This window comes from Danio rerio, chromosome 21 (genome assembly GCF_049306965.1).
Source record: "Danio rerio strain Tuebingen ecotype United States chromosome 21, GRCz12tu, whole genome shotgun sequence".
NCBI classification, from domain to species: domain Eukaryota; kingdom Metazoa; phylum Chordata; class Actinopteri; order Cypriniformes; family Danionidae; genus Danio; species Danio rerio.
In genome coordinates, this window is record NC_133196.1 from 34807219 (window position 1) to 34827509 (window position 20291).

The 20291-nt window shown below is 35.1% G+C and overlaps 1 protein-coding gene across 5 annotated transcripts in view; it reads right to left on the reverse strand.

Annotated features, from left to right (window-relative positions):
- The window catches only part of col23a1b (collagen type XXIII alpha 1 chain b), a 185652-nt gene that overhangs the window by 31214 nt on the left and 134147 nt on the right, over nt 1–20291 (reverse strand). For 4 of the 5 annotated variants that reach the window (XM_068216112.2, XM_073936057.1, XM_068216111.2 and 1 more), the window contains exons 3-4: nt 16244–16279; nt 4006–4681 (exon numbers count right to left, since the gene is read on the reverse strand). The gene's annotated coding sequence lies outside the window, so the exon portion shown is untranslated. Of the gene's footprint in view, nt 1–4005; nt 4682–16239; nt 16280–20291 lie in introns of all 5 variants that reach the window. The other variant, XM_005161397.6, reaches the window with a different exon arrangement.

Here is a 20291-nt window from a genome sequence, read left to right on the forward strand (position 1 = left end):
AGTGACGAGAGTGTGCAGTGGGTTGCACATGTCGGTCTTTTCAGCCTGAAGCAGAAGAAATGGATGACTGGAGTGGTGATGGGTCTGAGTGCAGTTGGAAATCCGGTAAGGGCCACATGTGGTGCAGTCCTGCGCACGGTTCAGTTTGGAGCAGCGCTCTTGTTATGCTTGGAGAGACTTCACACAGAGCTATATTTCCCAGTTGATCTTTATGCGGAGCAGAGGCTGCCAACGCATGCAACTGATCGCATCTGGATCACGATGGCCTGTCAGGGAGGCTTCATGCAACTAATGCCTCTTTTAAAAGCAAAGCTATTAGAAAGAACAATAATTCTCTGTTTTGAATGATGTTGTGTAGGTGTGAGTCTCTATCTGAGAATAACTATTGCTATTTAATAATAATAACTGAGAATAATAACCATATTACACAATACACTGTAAAAATGTTGGGTTCCACACAATGGATTTGGGTTGGGGCAACATGAACAACTTAAGTTAACTTATTAGACTTTTACAAATTTGAGTGGATTGAACATAAAATAATTAAGTTGTCACAAAAAACCTCAAGAATCGTGCTGTTTCAGCTCATTATAAAATAAGTTTGAACAAACCACAAACATCATTTTTTGAGTCTATGTTTTTTTTTTTTTTACTGGAGTCTGTGGTCCCATGAACATTTTAACAACTCTGGAAACTTTCCATTCCACTAGTTTGTTTTAATGTTTCTTGTATGCCACCATGAAACCCCCTATGAGTTTATGAAGGTTTATAACCTTTTAATTTTTATGAAGATTTTGAAAGTTTATATTTTCCTTTTGAATTCATCGCTTTCTCTCCCTTCACTTGTTTGAGACAACCCATTTGAGTTCTTTGATCCTGCAGAACAAAAGAAGATATTTTGTAAAATGCTGGTATCTATTGACTTCCACAATATTTTTTTTTTCTTGATATTGAAGTCGATGGGAACCAGCATTCTTCGAAATGTCTTCTTTTGCATTCAACAGAAGAACCTCGTAAAGATTTAAAACCACATGAGGAAGAATAAAATGTAAGCAAGTTGTTAATATTGGGTGACACTGTTGATGTGAGAATTATTAGCCCCAATAGAATTTTTATTATTATTTTTTTTAATATTTCCTAAATTATGTTTAACAAAGCAAGGACATTTTCACAACATGTCTGATAATATTTTTATCTCTTGGGGAAAGTCTTATTTGTTTTATTTCGGCTAGAATACAAGCAGTTTAAACATTTTTAAAAAGCATTTTTAAGGTCAAAATTCTTAACCCCTTTAAGCTATATTTTTTTGATTGTCTACAGGACAAACCATCATTATACAATCACTTGCCTATAATTACCCTAACCTGCCTAGTTAACCTAATTAACCTAGTTAAGTCTTTAAATGTGACTTTAAGCTGTATAGAAGTGTCTTGAAAAATATTTAGTATTTAATATTAAAATATTTAGCTATTAGAGATGAGTTATTAAATCTATTATGTTTAGAGATGTATTGAAAAAATCTTCTCTCCGTCAAGCAGAAATTGGGGAAATAAATAAACAGAGGGACTGATAAATCAGGGGGGGGGGGGGGGGGGGCTAATAATTCTAACTTCAACTGTATGTGATACATAATGTAATATACAGATAGATACATATCAGTCTAATACAATTGACATCATTATACAGATCCCATAATATATCATGTAACATTATATTTTGATGTACCCATTCTGTTGACAAACCAACCAAGAAGATCAGAGTTTTTATGAGCTTGTGTGAACTGTAGCCTCAGTCTTCTGTTTTTATCTGTCAGGTGTGTCACTGCTGTGTTTTTCTTTTGCTGTTGTAGCTTATCTGCTTCAAGTTTTAATGTGTTGTGTGTTCAGAGATGATCTTCTGCAGACCTCAGTTGTAACAGTGATTATTTATAGTTATTGTTGTATTTCTATTAAATAAACCAAGTTTGCCATTCTAATATAACCTCTGGCATCAACAGGGCATTTTTACCTACAGAACTGCCACTCACTAACTTGACATTTTCTATTTTTTGACCATTCTCTCTAAACCCAAATGTTTGTTGTGTCGTAATCCCAGTATATCAGCAATTTCTGAAATACTTATACCAGTTCATGTTTATATGCCTAGATGCATTGATTTGCTGTCATATGGCTGGCCCATTACACTTTAAAAACATAGTAAATTTGTTGCATTGCTTAATAAAGTTTGTAAACCCAATTTAACTTGGAACTGTTATGTTGACAACTTAATTTTGATAATTATGCTTATAGTTTGTTTACTTAATTTCAAGGCAACAGGTCTCACTTTTTTAAGTAAAGTCAACTAATTGCTTTTAAAGCTACTAGTTTACTCACTTATGTCATCTAATGCAGAGATTTGCACTAATAAGCAATTAAACAGGTGTACTTGATATTGTGGATGAATAGTGTACGTGTAGGTCTGTAGAATAGTGTACTTGAAACATTTTACTGCCTTCACTTGCTATCAGAAATAATAAGAACACGAATATGAGCCTGTCTTTTAATTTGAAATGTTGTCAGAAAAAATAGGAATCATAGATTATAACAGGTTTATTTTTGTATATTTCCTTAATGGTAAATGTGTTGTACATCTTTGCTTCAGAGAAGAAAATGTAGCATCCCATTTGTTGACAATCATGTAAACATTCACGATCAACTTCTGGCAATGCTAATTTCAGTTTATAATGCTTTAATTACCCAATCAAATGTGTAAATGTGCACTTCTTTAACTAGATATTTCTATATAGCTGTTGTGGATAAAATGAATAACAATGCAATTCACAACAGCCATCATTCTATTCTCATCATGTTTAAAATGAATTAAAGTTAATCTCAGAAACCAAGTTATCAAATTTATAGAGGTCCCCAGTAATAAATATAGCTTGAGAGGTCATTCTACACATCCAATTTCCAACAATGAAACTTTTTTATTTGCAATAATTACAATAACAGAAGGCAATATTGCTTGTAGTATAATTGTCTAAAGCAGGGGTGCCCAAATATTTTCTACAAAGGGCCAAAAACCTGATTTTTGATTGAACATGATTGAAGGCTGTGGGCCGAACATATACTAAACCGTATTATTTATTTATTTATTTTATTTTTTTATATTTAATGCAGTTTCATTTTTAACATTTTATAATGAACTCATTACAGTGAAAGCATAAACAACTCCATTTATACCACAATGGAGTTCAATGTTGAATACAGTAGTCGAGCTGCACCTGCCTTTTCTTTGATATGTTTGTTGATGTCAGATGTACTGTACGTCAAGTGGCAGTATTTACATTTTAAAATTCTGATTAATTTACAACATTTACTAAATCATTTATTTGCAGTTGCCTTTTTTTTTTTTAGCTCAGCAATAAAACTAAGAAACCAAAAATTTTGTTAAATTCAAAATTCAAATTGACCATTTCTGTTAAAGACATTCACCCCTAAAAACCAACATTCTCCCTATTTTTTCAGACTAGATTGGCGGGCAAAATTAAAGGTTACCATGGGCCAGCTTTTGCTCGTGGACCTTACTTTGGGCATCTCTGGTCTAAACAGACTACCAAAATGAACTACAACTAATCATGTTGATGCATTTCGTCTTGTTAAACGCCAACAAATTCTATTTAACACTTGACCTACTTTTCATCTTCATGATGATCAAAAAATAAAAAAGAAAAAAGAAAAAAGAAAAATAGGGGATCAAATCTCTGACAGTTTAAACTCAACCAAAGATGATCAGCAGGCTTGTTTATGTGTGAATGAAATCAAATGTAATGTCAACTGATGAATTTAATTACCATTAACCTTGTCTGGCTATTTATATTTGGCAATACTTTCTAATATGACCAGCAGGTGGCGTACTTAACACTCACTATCAGCTCAGGTGGACGTGAGACCTCAAGCTGTTTGTGTGTGGTTGAAGCAGAAATGATTAGTTGATCAGTAATTGTATTGCTGAAGTAATAATTACCGGGTAACCATCCCGTCCTGGAGTGCCCTGTTAGGAATCAATGCAGAACATAAACATAATTAAAAAGCATGGAGACCCATTAAACCTGACACAATGTTTGTGCAAGTACAAGAAAGGACATTAATAAAGTGCTCCGTAGTACATTGTATTTAATAGTGCGTTTGCAATACATAAACACTACTTATGAAACAAATAGCTCATAAAAATGGAACGTGTTTTGGGGCAACTAAAATGTTTACACACTCTTCCTCTTTATTACTGTGGCTTTCTGCTCAAATATGATGCAACCGCAGCAATAAAAGCTGTTGTGCTGCTGCGTCGTTATGTTGTACACATACACACTCGAACATGCACAAGTGTTTACTATGCATTCTGTGTGAAGGCATGGAGAGATTTGTATCAGCTGTTTTTCTTTTTCTGAAAGGGGATGTCTGGTTATTAGGAAACAGGCAGTCAGGATGAATGCCAGACAGTGAAAAATGGAGTGTGGTCGATTTAGAAACTGTCTCCTGGAGCATATATCCTCGCTTCCCTCTTATCTCACCTCATTTTGCAGTTTATATCAAAGTTGCAAAGCCAACACGGATCATGCCATGCTGTATCTGCCCACCTCCAGACAAACTCACATTTGTTCTGAATTAAAGCCCCGGTGATAACAGGGTACTTACGGGAATTCCTGAAACACACACAGACACACACAAAAACAAATGTAATGGCATTCAATACTGTGTGCAGGATGTAATAAATTACACAATGATTTATATGTTGTCTAATTTCTGTCAAAACGAAGTATAATTATGTCCTTGTTAGTGTAGCATGTCAGTTGGGATGCCAGAACTGATGAGGCCAGTGTAGTATGTACATACAACGAAAACACATTCAAGTGAAACCTGGTTCTGGCTCATAGCACTGATCAATCAAAGGACGGCGGCACAGATATAAATAGAGCCTTTTTCTTTTCCACTTTTGAAAAAGACCAGATTTGGTAAAAAGTCTGTCCGTGATTAGGGAAAGTGGATATGGGAAAGACATCTGAGCATTGACCAGTGATGGGTGTAATTAGCTACAAAGTAACTAATTAAATTACTAAAAAGTAAAGTAACGGATTACTTTGCATTTTAGGTAACTTAATCACAAGTGCTTCTAACATACTTGCTTTAAAAACTGAACATAAATTCAACTGTCTTTTATTAGTTAGAGGAATCAAATTAATTGTGTTTTTTTTTTTTGCGATACAAATATTTCCCAGTACTGGGTTGCAGCTGGAAGGGCATCTGCTGTGTAAACCATAGGCTGGATAAGATGGTGGTTCATTCCCCTGATGAATAAAGGGACTAAGCCGAAGGAAAATGAATGTTATACAAAGACATTTTTCAGAATATATACAGTTGAAGTCAGAATTATTAGCCCCCTTCAATTTTTATTCTTCTTTTTTTTATTTTTCCAAATGATGTTTAACAGAGCAAGGACATTTTCACAGTATGTCTGATAATATTTCTTCATCTGGAGAAAGTCTTATTTGTTTTATTTCGGCTAGAATAAAAGCAGTTTTTAATTTTTTAAAACCCATTTTAAGGACAAAATTATTAGCCCCTTTAAGCTGTATTTTTTCTCGATAATACAGGACAAACCATCATTATACAATAACTTGCCTAATTACACTAACCTGCCAAGTTAACCTAATTAACCTAGTTAAGCCTTTAAATGTCACTTTAAGCTGTATAGAAGTGTCTTGAGAAATATCTAGTAAAATATTATTTACTGTCATCATGGTAAAGATAAAATAAATCAGTTATTAGAGATGAGTTATTAAAACTATTATGTTTAGAAATGTGCTGAAAAAATCTTCTCTCCGTTAGACAGAAATTGGGGGAAAAATATACAAGTGGTCTAATAATTCAGGGGGGCTAATAATTCTGTATTCAACTTTTTTTTTTCAAGATTTGCAATAGTAATTAAATGAAATAATAAGTTCAGTGTAATAAAACATTTAGGAATAATGCATATAATGTTTTCACATTATATTTTCTAAGTGCTAATATTTTTAAAACGTAACAGGTATTGTCTGACTTAAATTGAAAGATCTAAAAGAGCTTAATTTCTATGCTTTGTCATTTGTAAGAATTTCAAGTAGTGATGGGTGGCAGCTGGAAGGGTGAAAAGAAACTTAATGAATGAATGAATTTGAAATGTAATTTTAACAGTCTTTTAATGATGTAGTTAGTAATAAATTGTGTTTTTTAAAATAACAACACTGTCATTGAACTAAACAGCAGAACTATAAATAAATTAGATTTTATATTTTGTTGATCTGTCGAATGAGGGGAATAAAGTGGTTTGAAGGATATTTGTAAAATATAAAGATTTTAAATTTAAATTAAATAGTATTTAAGGGCTTAAATAGGTCATCAAATGATTATTGTTCCAAGTACTGTATGCCTGACAAGGTGTTTTAGTATATAACTATCCACTTGATGACCTCAAGTAGGCACTTTATGCCAGTCATTATTGTTTTCTAATAAAATAAAACAATATGAAGACATTTTTATGTATAGAAAAAATGTTTAGAAGAAAATATACTGTATACACAAAAAATAAGGATTCGTTTCATTTATTCTTTTTGTAAGGTAAGTGGTTGCAAACAATTTATTAGGGCTGAATTGAAACAAACAAATTAAATTTAGTAATGTTGAACATAAATATTTTGTTTGTATTTAACCCATAAACTACCATTTTTCAACCACTTAAAATATTTAGAAAATCCAACTAATTATTTTTTCAGAGTAGTATAATCTTTGTTTTGATGCTTGAAAACTCCTCTCCATCTGTGCTTGTTTGTTTTTGCCTAATATTTTGAATTTGCATGCTATATAGCATGTTATGGTGTAAACACCACAAAAACACAATAATAAATGATATATAGTGAATAACATCAATTTGATGCTTTTAAGACCTCCAAGCCATTCTGAAAGTTTTGACAAAACCCCATCTATGTTAACTGCCTAGATAAGTTTACCCTGGTGGCACATTTACTGTAAATCAACTGGACTGAAAACAATGATGCTCAGTATTTCTTGCCACATGTGTCTCATATTTAGTTTCAAGAGAGATATAAACATCTCAAATCATGGCCAGGTTGCCAAAATACCAAAGTCTGCAATATGAAGACAAGCGTTTCCAAAATGAACTCAAGATTTATTCAATAAATTCTTCTGGGTTTGAATTAAATGTGCAGCTCTTTACCCTTGCTGTATGTCAACAACTGTCATGTTTATGTCGAGCTTATTTCTGCAAAGGAACTTTATACGAAACATCTGAGGCAAAAATGATATTAAAATGAAAAATCGCTGAAAACCCCATTAAGACTTCTGAGCCATGAAAGGATAACACAATGTTTTACACTAGTTCAGCACTGCATACACTGAAAGGCTTCATGTAAGTAGAGATATTTTGCACTTAAAGGACTAAGACATAACTGTCAACCCTCCCGTTTTTCTTGGGATTCTCCCATATTTTACAATTCTATTCCACTATCATTACGTAAAGGTGTTATCCCATATTTTGAATCTTTATATGAAGGGTGGCAATAAACATTAAAGAGCCCATCCTCTTTATACGCAACTCATACCGTTGAACCACAAGGGGATGCCCCTTGCTCTTAAATGTAAATCTGTTCTGTGTTTTCATTTTATAGGCATGAATTCTTTCCTGTCCAATACAAGCACCGTATTCAATCCTCAAAACAGTCAGTTCATGTAGCGGTGTGTGACTGTCAAACACGCTTCATACAGTGATGTAGTCCTTGCTATACTAAGTCTCACTGAAACTTTCAAGTAAAATTAAAAAACAGCATGGGCGTCCCGTTAGCACTCCTATATTTCCATTCGCCCTCCCTAAAACTTTTGTGATTACCTCATGAACTGTAAATCACTCAATGACCGCCTAAGACCCCTTTAAATTTGATATAAAAATGGCGGCAGACTTCCGCTCCTCTGTTTTCAACTTATTTTACATTTAGTCAGCATATATATATATATAGTTAAAGCTAATGAATCAAAGAAACATTGACTTCCGTCGTTGCTTTGCCTACTTTTAAAATTTGGATTGGGTTTGTAATAGTACACCACTGGCTTCATATTGATATACAGACACTGTTTCCCAAACAGATTCTTTAAACGCGTTTTGAAGCACAGTGAAAGTGGACACTCAGGACTTATATAATATAATAATAATAATAATAATAATAACAACATCTAAACATGACGACCATAGTGGATTTTCTTTAAAAAACAACAAATTTTGTCTTAAATAAGCATAAAAATTTAGGAAAGCAATTGAATGAGTTCATTAAAGATTGGTGCATTTTTAAAGTGACACTGTTATGTAAAGTAATCAAACGAAAAATCAAAACGAGAGATTTATTTGCTGCTTTTCTAATGTATATATGTATTCTGATCTTTGTAAATAATAATTTAAAAAGGGTAGGGAGGGTATGCCTTATTTTTACGTTTCAATGTTGACAGGTATGGGCTAAGATGTTTCCATAGCCTACATTCTTAAAAGTAGATTTTCACTCCTAAAAAGAAAGGGTGTTTCACACCAATGCAACAAGAACCAGTTTAGGTTCCTCAAAGAACCTTTTAATTTAATAGCTCTGATTTTTTTTTCTTCCTTCTGTAAGGGGTCTTTTAAAATCAGAACAATTGTCTACTAAAAATATACTTTTGATGAATGCAATGGTTCCACAAAGAATTTTTAACATCCGTTGAAACAAAACAAAAAGTATATATATAAATTGACAAAAAATATTTTAATCTGACTTAAAATGTTTTCAATCACTCTAACCAATAAATGGATCTTTTGAGTTTCATTAAAAGTTTCATTGAGGAACCAAAAATGTTGCTTCTATATATGGCATCCATGCAAAAACTCTCCTTTGGTCCCTTTCTTAAATTGTAGAAACTGTACATTCAACAAAAGTTTCTTTACAACAGCAAAAGTTATTTAAAACATTACATTTTCCTTTACACCAGTGGTACCCTAAGTGAAGGTCGAGAACCCCTGGGGGCTCGCGGGACAATAATAAGAAGTCGCTTGGTTATTTCCAAAAGTCAAATTAATTAAATAATTACATTAATTAATTAAATCTAGGCGATGAAGTGGCACAGTAGGTAAGTGCTGTCGCCTCACAGTAAGAAGGTCGCTGCTTCGAGCGTCAGCTGGGTCAGTTGGTGTTTCGGTGTGGAGTTTGCATGTTCTCCCTGCATTTGAGTGGGTTTCCTCCGCATGCTCTGGTTTCGCCCACAGTCCAAAGACATGTGGTACAGGTAAATTGGGTAGGCTAAATTGTCCATAGTGTGCAAATGAGTGTGTATGGGTTTCCCTGAGATGGGTTACGGCTTGAAGGGCATCCGCTGTGTAAAACATATGCTGGATAAGTTGGTGCTTTATTCCGCTGTGGCGACCCCAGATTAATAAAGGGACTAAGCCGAAAAGAAAATGAATGAATGAATGAATGAATGAATGAATAAATGATAATTAAATCTATTACAATTACCATATTTTAACAATAACCCACAGAAGATAAAAACTGTAGGTAATAATTACATAAAAAAAGCCATCAGCCTTTTAATTTTTTAATAGAATTGGTGTTTACATTAGTTTAACAACACAGCAATAGCATCAGCTGCAGCAGATTGATTTAATAGCACTACGTTAAACTTTCTGACACCTTTATGGCAGTAAAATACATTACAAATAAATACAGGCCACAACTGAACATTGAGGATGATCTCTGAGTGATGGTCTCCAAAATTAAAACAAGAATAGACTTGTGCTGAAAACATTGTGTACACTAGTCTCATTAGCTGAGGTTAATATAAACTAAGCAAATTAATAATTGACCATATCAGTTATAGCCTATGGATGTCAGATTGTTGCACTTTTTGTGTTGTCAATATGCTCATGTTTATTTAGGCCTATTGTTGTGTGTGCAACAGTTGCATGTTTATAACCACCTCCGAGGAATGTGGAGGTTGCGAGTCACTGGCATTGTTATTTTGGGGGTCATGGGCTGAAAAGTTTGAGTAAGAAATATGTTAGTAAGTCATTGGAGAATTCCAACATGGTTTTGCTATATGACATTATTTCGAAATCTTTGGAACAAAGTTATTTTTAAGTGTAAATACTTTTCTAAAGCAAAAAAACAACAAAAAGACAACAACCTTCTGAAACTATTGTTTTAAGGAGAGTTAAAGAAATGCATGTTCAGCTGTGCTCACTGTGAATCTGGAGAATCTTTAATGAAGTCAGGCAAGACAGAAATCCAAAACATTCCAGTAGTGTGAGAACAATCCTGATGTCCAAAAGAGCGTTCTTGTGAATAATGTTAGGTGGTGAACTGTAATCTACCGTGATCAGTTTTGACTTATTCATTTCAGAAGTACAAAATCATGCGGTGCACACCATTAAAGCTGAATCAGACTTTCAATGGAAAATGTTCAGGGGTTCGTGGTGAGGTCAAGCTTCGGCATAACCCTTTATGAAGTGTTAAACGCACCATAAGTAGTTGTGTGCAATGAACTTAGTGCACAGGACAGACATTGGCACATCTCTCAGCTCTGATGCCTCAGGGATGTGAATAGTAGGAGTGGAATGTGACACCGAATGGATCCGGAGACACACAAGCAGTGCTGGAAGATCTTTCCCGGACGAGATCAGAGAGCCAAGCAAACAAGCGATAACTTCTACAAATGGCCGCAGAGATAAGAGCGCTTTCGGTCATATGGCCACGCAGAGATTTGATCCGTCTCTGTCATGGTGAACAGAGGAAAGGAGATTCCCACTGTGTCAAGTTCAGGTCACCCGGAGCCCTGCGGCAGGAGAGCAGCTTTTTATGGACACCAGGTTGTGTGTTTTGGAGGTTGTTGGTCCTCCAATCAACTGCCAAAGTCATCACACACAGAACAAAGTCACAGTTCTTCCCATCTTGAGTGTGTGTAAGATTCTCAAAATGATCCCTGTTTGGATGTGTAGAAATGTCTAAATATGCTGTATTTTGCATTCCCAGACCACTAGATGTCCATATCACACACTAAAGAAACATTACACACCTTTTTAACAGCTATTCAATGTCACCTATTGCTGTAACAATGAATCTGATACAGTTATCATTTGAGGTTTTAGGTTAAGTTTCAAAAGGTGATTTACTCTTTTTCGATCATATACACAGGTACATTCATTCCTGTTTGTACCAAACATTTGAATTTGTATCTCAGTACTTCTGTGATAATTTGACATTTCATAATAAAATGAAGATGATAAAGGCTGAAGACAGACATAAATTAATAAACATAGCAGTAACAATCTTTGTTCTTTTGTGACACTACTATATTTTGTGTTTCTAATAATTGAACTAATTGCTTCGCAAAACGATTAGAATTTACTTATTTTTAAAAAAACATATTGCATATAAGTTTTCAAGACTATTGCTGCGTTCACACCAGAAGAGTTAAGCCTGGGTGATTTACATGTTGTAATAATTATTCAATTCCATGCGTGTTTAATAAAAAGGTCAGGAAAGGGCTTTCTTCAATATCAAACATATTAGTAATTTATTGGATACAAATGAATAATTTGATGAACAGAATTCTGTTATCCTCAATGCAATACAAAGTGCGCAACAATTTTCATTTCCTGACTCCAGCTTTTATATGCAGCTGATATTAACAGAGTTTAGGGAAATTCGTCACTTGTCAATCCTTCTCCAGTCCTCTGTTGGCCGCACCCATACATACATCCTCTTTTTTCTACGAATTTTATTTTGCACAATATTAAAAGCATAAGACTTCTCAACAGCAAATATTCTGTGTTCAGTTTCACCCCTCTCTGCTCAACGGAAGTTTAGCTGCAGAGCTCAAGTTAATTTTAGTCAATCAGGTCTTTGCATTTCTATCAGCTTCATCTACTTCTGCAAACATGCTTCATTAGTATGCAAGGCATATCACACTCAAGAGAAAAAGTTTAGTTAATATTCACCTTAAGCAATACAAACACAATTTTCATTAAACAAAAAAAAGTTTAATGAGAAAAAAATACAAAAATACTAAAAAATATATTCCTTTCTCCAACAAAAGACACAAATAGACATCCTGCGGCACGATTTGTGTGAATGAGGAGATGCAAATGATGCAATTTGTGCAAATGAAGCTGCACGAGTTAAGCATTTTGGCCATTTGATGCACTAATCGCTCAAATAAGAAAATATGAACTTCACACTGTATTAACCAATCAGGAGCTTTCTCTTGTAGGGCCGTGATTATGACGTAGTGTCTGTTGTTGGTTTCCCGAGGGGAAATCCTCTTGCTGACACCTGACAACAGCTGATCAAAGTGGGCTTGGTTCAGTCTGAAGCACTGCTGAAAACTCTCATCATCCAGGCATAGTTTGTGGCAGAGTTGATGAACTCACAGTGCTGGATGCACCTCAGAAAGGATCTAGTGGATCAGACATGGCGCTGATCCTGTTTTTCAGCCTTCTTAAAGCACATAAAGCACAGCTACTATCTAAATAAAATCCATGTTAGCCATTTAGCAACGAAGTCACCGGGCAGACAGATGCCCTGCCCATGACGCAAATCTGCATCTATTGTGAAGTGAATTTGACACGTGAATTAAGCTAGTAAACTTAAAATGTTCATGGGTCTATTTATTTGCGTGTACCGCATCTGGCGTGAATACAACATATTAGATTGTTTGTTCCATGGTTGGCTCTGTAAACACGCCAACACAACATCACCTTAGAATTATTAGGTTCTACCAGACATTTTTGTCAAGATTGAGTTATTGACATTTTCTTATTAAGTGACAACTTATTTACATTATGGCATGTTGATTACATTTTAAGATTTTTATTCAAAAAACAAATGTTACACACATTGTTTGCTATGGAATGCCAAAACTTTGAAGCTCAATATCTCAAAATTATTTAGAACACAGATAGAACCATATAATTCCAAGGTGACGATAAAACTATTATTCCTTTTTATTTTACGAATATCTCATTAAAACATCTACAAACTCATAAAACTGATTTAAGAGCAAGTAAAAACTATGAAACGTGTTCAGTGATTCACCACTGAGGGGCAATCTGAACGAACCATGTGATTCAATTCTCTTGTTGCTACATAAAGCAAATCTGCAATGTTTCTAACAATGTGATCTGTTAAATGTACCTTTTACGAAAAAGAAGCTTATTCCAGAGTGCTCTGATGAAACTTTTAAACTAAAAATAAGAAAGTATTTTCAGTCTACATTTAAGGTACTTAAAATAGTACTTAAACATACTGGCAATATACTTGGCCTATACTTGTTCATTGACATACTAAAAAGTATTGTGTATTCAAAGTGTTTACTTCGCTTGTAGTTGTTTTTGTTCTTTTGATTGAGTACATATTTTTGGAAAGGTTACCCAAAATCTAAGTACTTGGCCACATCACAATTTTCCTCTCTTCAAAAATTATTTATTTACTACAATTTTTACACAAGTAACCTACAAGTATATTTGGAAGTTCGCTTAAAAAACTTAATTGTGGACTACTTAAAGTTTACAAACTTTACACTTATTTAATACATAAAAGTATACTTTTATATATTAAAAGTGGGCCAATTTATTTCCAATTGGTATTTAAGTAATACATTTAAAAGCATTAGTACATATTTGTCATTATACCAACTACATGGAAAAGTGTATACTTCAACATAAATTTCATAGAATGAACTTAAAGTATACTTCTTTTTCATAAGGCTAATTGATTATAAATCACAACTCCACAGCTCCTATCTGTCCTGGAAGTTATGGTTGATGCTCCTAGTTAGATGGAAAACATTGACAAATTGTTGTCATTTAATGGATGTATAAATAAGGATCTTTTCGTGTGTGAATATTTGTGTCCATATATGGAGCACACATGTTTCTTTCTTGCTGTCAGTTCATATCTGCTTTAAGATCAGCTCCAGTCTCTGCACAGTGAGCATGATGTGATGGATTTGCTCCATTAGCGTTCATCTTGCATGACAATATACATGAAAATGACAGTAAAAGTGCATACGAATATACTATGGTTGTTCTGGACCACCAGAGAAGCAGGGAAAAAAGGGAGAAAACTCCCTTATTTACTGCCACCACCCATCCAAGAATTAATCAGAAATGGGCCGTTGCCTTACACATAAGGTTTCCAGATACACAACAATTCACTTTATATTGCATCCGAGGGACTTTAAATGCTATTTAATTGACCAGAGCTGACAGTAAACAGAGCTGCACAATACATTTTTTAAGTGTAAACGAGTGTTTTCAAGCCTGATTTGCAAGACAATTAAGACATTCTGAATTCAACAAGGTTCATAACTCCAGGTAGGAGCTGAGAAGGACCTCCCTGTAGGCTTCAGGAACTTTTTTCTTAAAAGCTAGTATAAACTCAGTTAGTTGTGTTATTTTTTATTTATTTATTTATTTTTTAGTAGTAGTAGAATGTAATAAAACTTATATGTATTTTTTCCCTTCTGGAACATCTGAACCTTCTGCATGTCCCTGAGTTGTCCTCAGAGTAAAAAGATGGATCTCAAAATAATACAGATATTTAGAAAAGTTTCAAATACACGGAAATGCTGAAAAACATTTTGGGGATTTCTTAATACTGAGCAGGCAGTTTAACTGGTAGGATAATCAAGGGACTCATGAAGAAAAATCACTAAATAATAAACACAGCTGTAGGTCAGTCAGGTAACAAAAAAGTATTGATTGTTTTCTGATCACATATTACATATTAATAATATATATTGCTATTGCTAGATGTATATTGGTTATGAAATGAAAGAGGTAATTGTATGCCACTTAATATTATTTATTAATGATATTAGTATATCATTAATCCAGAAAGCTAATGGTAGCTGCTCTGACAATAATACACAGAAACAATTCTGTGGAAAATACAACGTGCTGACTTGTTTCAAGGCTTGAAACTTTTTAAACTGACTATTTAAAATACTTTAGTCAAGTATATGTTTGTCAAGTATACTTGTTAAGTATAATCAAGTATAATGTACTTTAGTTAAGTATATTCTTTACCCTTTGGATTACAAAGAGGCATTAAATTCAGCTAAGATTATTCTATCTAGACTGTCTACAAGTCATGGCATTTTTCCTTCGGCTTAGTCCCTTTTTTATCAGGGGTCACCACAGCGGAATGAACCACCAACAATTCCGGCATATGTTTTACGCAGCAAATGCCCTTCCAGCCACAACTCAGTACTGGGAAAAACCCATACACTCTCACACACACACATGCACTAAGGCCAATTTAGTTATCCAATTCAATTATAGTGCAAGTCTTTGGACTGTGGGGGAAACCGGAGCACCCAGAGGAAACCCATGTGAACACGGGGAGAACAAGCAAACTGAAATGTCAACTGACTGGAACTCGAACCAGCAACCTTCTTGCTGTCAGGTGACAGTGCTAACCACAGAGCCACTGTGCTGCCTCCTAAATGTTTTTATTTTTTTTTATGTTCCTTTAAATTATTTTAAGTCTTAAATTATTATAAGTTAAAAAGGTTTTTTAATTTAATTTAAGATTGTTTAAGATTTAAGATTTTAATTTATTTTTAGATTGTTTATTTAAGTTATACAAAGTTGAACATATTTTAGTCAGTTTGATCAATGGATGTTGAGATGACTAGAAAAGTTTATTTGATTAAACTAAAAAACCTCAGAGAGCAAGATTTTTTTACAGCGTACACTTGCAGCTACATCATAATCATGATCATTTTTCCCTGCTGGATGATGGTGTTGTCAGCTTCAAAGCCCTCTCAGATTTCTGAGGTTAAGAGATCAACAGCAAAACTAACATTGCGCAGGGAAAATGACTGAAGAGAAGAAGAACGTCTCTCTCTGACCCCCACTGACCAACGTGATAGAGATGTCACCATGACTAGCAAAGAGAAAAGCTTTCTTCCAAACCGCATAATACCAACGGACATCTCCATCTGTTCAATGGCTCCTCGAGAAAATACAAATCAAACATGACATGAAGAATGAAAGGTCTGGAACACATAAGAGGATCCCGAGGATCGTTTTCCTGGATAACAGCTAAACATTTGTTTTTCTTCACTTTTAGGTTAGGCTCAGGCCATTTTTAAACTATGAGGTGTGTACAAATGAGCATAATAGAGGTACTCACCAGGGTTGCCTTTTCTTCCACGTTTTCCTGGAGGACCTGTGAACAGAAGGTAAATGAGGGTCAAGTGTCTATATTTAGTTCAAAATTAGAGAACAAACTACAATTTACTAAACTTTGGGGTCATTTCTTTGTACTATTTAAAGCAGAGATACCCAAACTATAGGGCCCGTAGGCCAAACTTGACATATTATAACCTTTGATGTGGCCCACCATCCCATCTTAGGGCCCACTCACACTATGCTATCCGAACCGTGCCCAGGCCCATTTCCTGGATCGTTTGAGAAGTGTAAGTGCTCTGAATTGGGCTCAGGCACGGTTCACTTGGGCTCAGGCATGGTATGCTTGTAGTGTGAGTGCAAGCGCCTAAGCTCGAAACTGAAGATGAGACATGATTTTTTTGGGACTGTTTCATATGGATTTATTAATTATTCTTACTGTTTAAAGAACGCAAACTGTCGTAGATTATTAAAGATGCAAACTTCTCACTGCATGACAACTGAACCTTTAGCAAACCTCTTAATTCCTCCAGCACGAGGACTTTATGGTTGTTTTGAGCGTCAAAAGTGGCTGATCTGTTCGGCGAAATATCTGACTGCGTGTCACAGCATCCCAAACGACTATAAATAATATAACTAAAGAAATCACCACTGTGCTGAGCGAGAGCGCTAACTGGACAGTGCATCATCGATGACGTAAGATGCCCAGGCCCGAATGTAATTGTGTAATTGTGAGTGCGGGCCGTCTGGGGTGACAGGAGGGGGGGGAAAGCGTACTTCGGCCCGGTTCAAGGCAACTGTACATAGTATGAGAACGCCCTCACAGGAGAGTGAGTATGATGGAGAGGGTTGGGGTGAATGCCTTTAATTCAGGGATCTTCATTTCTAATTTGATGTAACTTTTTTTGTTTGTTTTATTGCTGAGCTACAAAAAAAAAACAAAAAACTGAAATTAAATGTTTAAGAGAATTTGGACTAATGCATTTTGACCAAGACCTCCCATCAGCAGAAATAATTAAAACATGAAAAATGTGGTGCAACAAACAGGACGAAATTTGGTCATGTTGGTGCCCATCTCTATTAACTCCTCTATTTATTGACAATGCGCTATGCACAAAATCCTAAAGCGTAACTTTATCATGGAGAGGCATTTAAGTATTAGGGGGTATTCAATTTTGCCATGGAAGTTTTTGACATGAATTACAAAGAACCTAAGATCAAATCAACAAAAAGCCAGCAGAAAAGAAAATACAATGAGGCATATTTTGGTCTTGGATTTTCCGATAGGTGTGGTGGGGGCAAATCAGTGACCTGTGTGTGTGTGTGTGTGTGTGTGTGTGTGTGTGTGTGTGTGTGTGTGTGTGTATGTGTGTGTCTCAAAACAGAAGCATTACTATAAGACCCGACGTATCAAGAAGACATTTCAAGGTAAAACATCTCTACATAACATTAACATAACACATGTATAAGTCAATTGATTTCCTCCAAAGGAAACTCTTGGAATAATATCAGCAGGAAAGTCAAATGATTAAAATACAACAGTTAATAGAAATACACAAATGGCTTCTTTCAAATTTGAGCACTGAACTACTTAGCGTAAGAAACCACACCACAGCAGAACAGCTCATTCTCCCCGCTGCTCTAGACATGGTGTCAATTATGCTGGATGAGACAAGCGCTGCCAAACTGAAAGCTACACCAAATGACACAGTTTTGCAATGTATACACACCATTTTACATGATTGAGAACCAACTCAAAGACACATGATTTGCACTGCAAGTAGAAGATAGTTCATTTTGTATGTCCACTTGTATATTGAGAATATGAAGAGTTCAGGTGCAAAATCCTCTAAATGCCATCAACAGTTTTCTTCTTGAATTAACTGGCTCTTGAGTGTAGGTTCAGTAATTTCACTTATATGGTGATAAATATGTTCTTTTCATTGCTTTAAAGTAAAATAACTGCACATAAACATACAGTGCATATAGTACAGTGTTATTTTTATTGTTACAGCCTTTTTCCAAAATGAAATGAAATTCATTTAATTTCTCAAAATTCTACAGTCAATACTCCATAATGACAATGTGAAAAAAGAGTTTTTTTTAAATTGTTGCAAATTTATTAAAAATAAAAAACCTGAAATATCAAATGTACAGAAGTATTCACAGCCTATACAGAATCTAGACATCCTATAACAGGCTGTCTGTATAAACACACACCAGGTGGGCAGTGTCTTCCGTCTGGCCACTCTACCATACAGGCCTGAGGTGGATTGCTGCACAGATGGTTGTCCTTTTGTAAGGTTCTCCTCTCTCCACAGAAAAACACTGGAGCTCAGACAGAGTGACCATCGAGTTATTGATCACCTCCCTGACTAAAGCCCTTCTCCCCAATGACTCGGCTTAGATGGCCGACCAGTTCTAAGAAGAATCCAAGAATCCTGGTGGTTCCAAACATCTTCCACTTACGGATGATGGAGGCCGCTGTGCTTATTGGAACTTTCAGAGCAGCAAAAAAAAAAAATAAATTAATTAATTCTGCAACCTTTCCCAGTCTTGTGCCTCAAGACAATCCTGTCTTGGAGGTCTATGGACAATTCCTTTGTCTTCATGCTTGGTTTGTGGTTTGCCATGCACTGTCAACCCTGGGACCTTATATGGACAGGTGTGTGCCTTTTCAAATCATGTCCAATCAACTAATTTACTACAGATGAACTCCAATTAAGCTGCTGAAACATTTCAAGATTGATCAGTGTAAACAGAATGTACCATTCTGAGTTCAATTTAGAGCTTCACAGCAAAGGCTGTGAATATTTATATATAGTTATTATCATATTTCCTATTATCAAAATACATATACTTATGTATGTATTATGTACTCATGTAATTTTTCTGAGTTTTTTATTTTTAATAAATTTGCAACAATTTCAAAAACTCTTTTTTCACATCGTCATTATGGGGTATTGTGTGTAGAATTTTGAGGAAATAAAGGAATTTAATCATTTTGGAACAAGGCTTTAACATAAAAAATGTGGGAAAAATAAAGCGCTTGGAATACTTAGCGCTATGAAAAATGTTTTTTTAGAAGAAAATTTCCGATTGCATTTAGAGGCTTTTCCATTTGTGGGTTCCATTTGACTGACTGGATGGTTAATGTGACCAAACCTTAACTTATATACGTGATGTAAACCCTTGTCCTTTACAGCAGGCTGTGCAGTTATCACTGATCTCTTCCTCAGTGTGAGAGTAGTACATCCTTTTCCACAAGCTGGGCTGATAGTTCTGGTGGAAACTTCTCCAGGAGTTTCCAACACCCAGATAAGAGAGGTGGGAAAAGAGCCTTGTGACAGACACAAGCAAAGAAAATCTCTGCAGTCCCCTTCTGCAGCACAATAGCGGCCAAAGATTACATCACACTAGTCCAGCCAGACAAACACAAAGTATTCTTTCAAAGTAGATTAACAGAAATATACAGAGGAGGAGGAAGGCTGAATTTAGCAGAAAAGCAGACGTGAGTGATATTTGAAAAAGAAAGACAATATAAGATGCATCACTAAAGAGAGTGATTTTCTTTGTCATTTGCTTTGATTCATTTTACAGACATACACACTGTAAAAAATGCCGAGCTGTTGAGTTAATTGTTCAATGTTCACAGACCCATTGTTGGGTAAATTGTCAACCTCGGCTCACTCTGAAACTGTACGGCTACTTACATTTCTGGGGATCACGAAATTGGTTTCAGGATTTATGTGTCTTTGTAGTTTTTGTTGTGGTCTGACTCACTGAATGACCAACACAATCTCACGGCAATTCGTAACTTGTTCATTTAGTGGCTAATTCGTACAAATTCGTATGATCTAATTCGTACATTTGCACGATTTGCTTATCCCCCAATGACGGTAGGGTTTAGGGGTGGGGTTAGGTGCCACGCCTCCTTTTTAAAATCGTACAAATTTGTACGACTGAACTCGTACGAATTTGTACGAATTAGCCACTAAACTACCAAAACGTAAAATACTTACATTTTTTTTTGTGAGATCAGGCTGGAATGA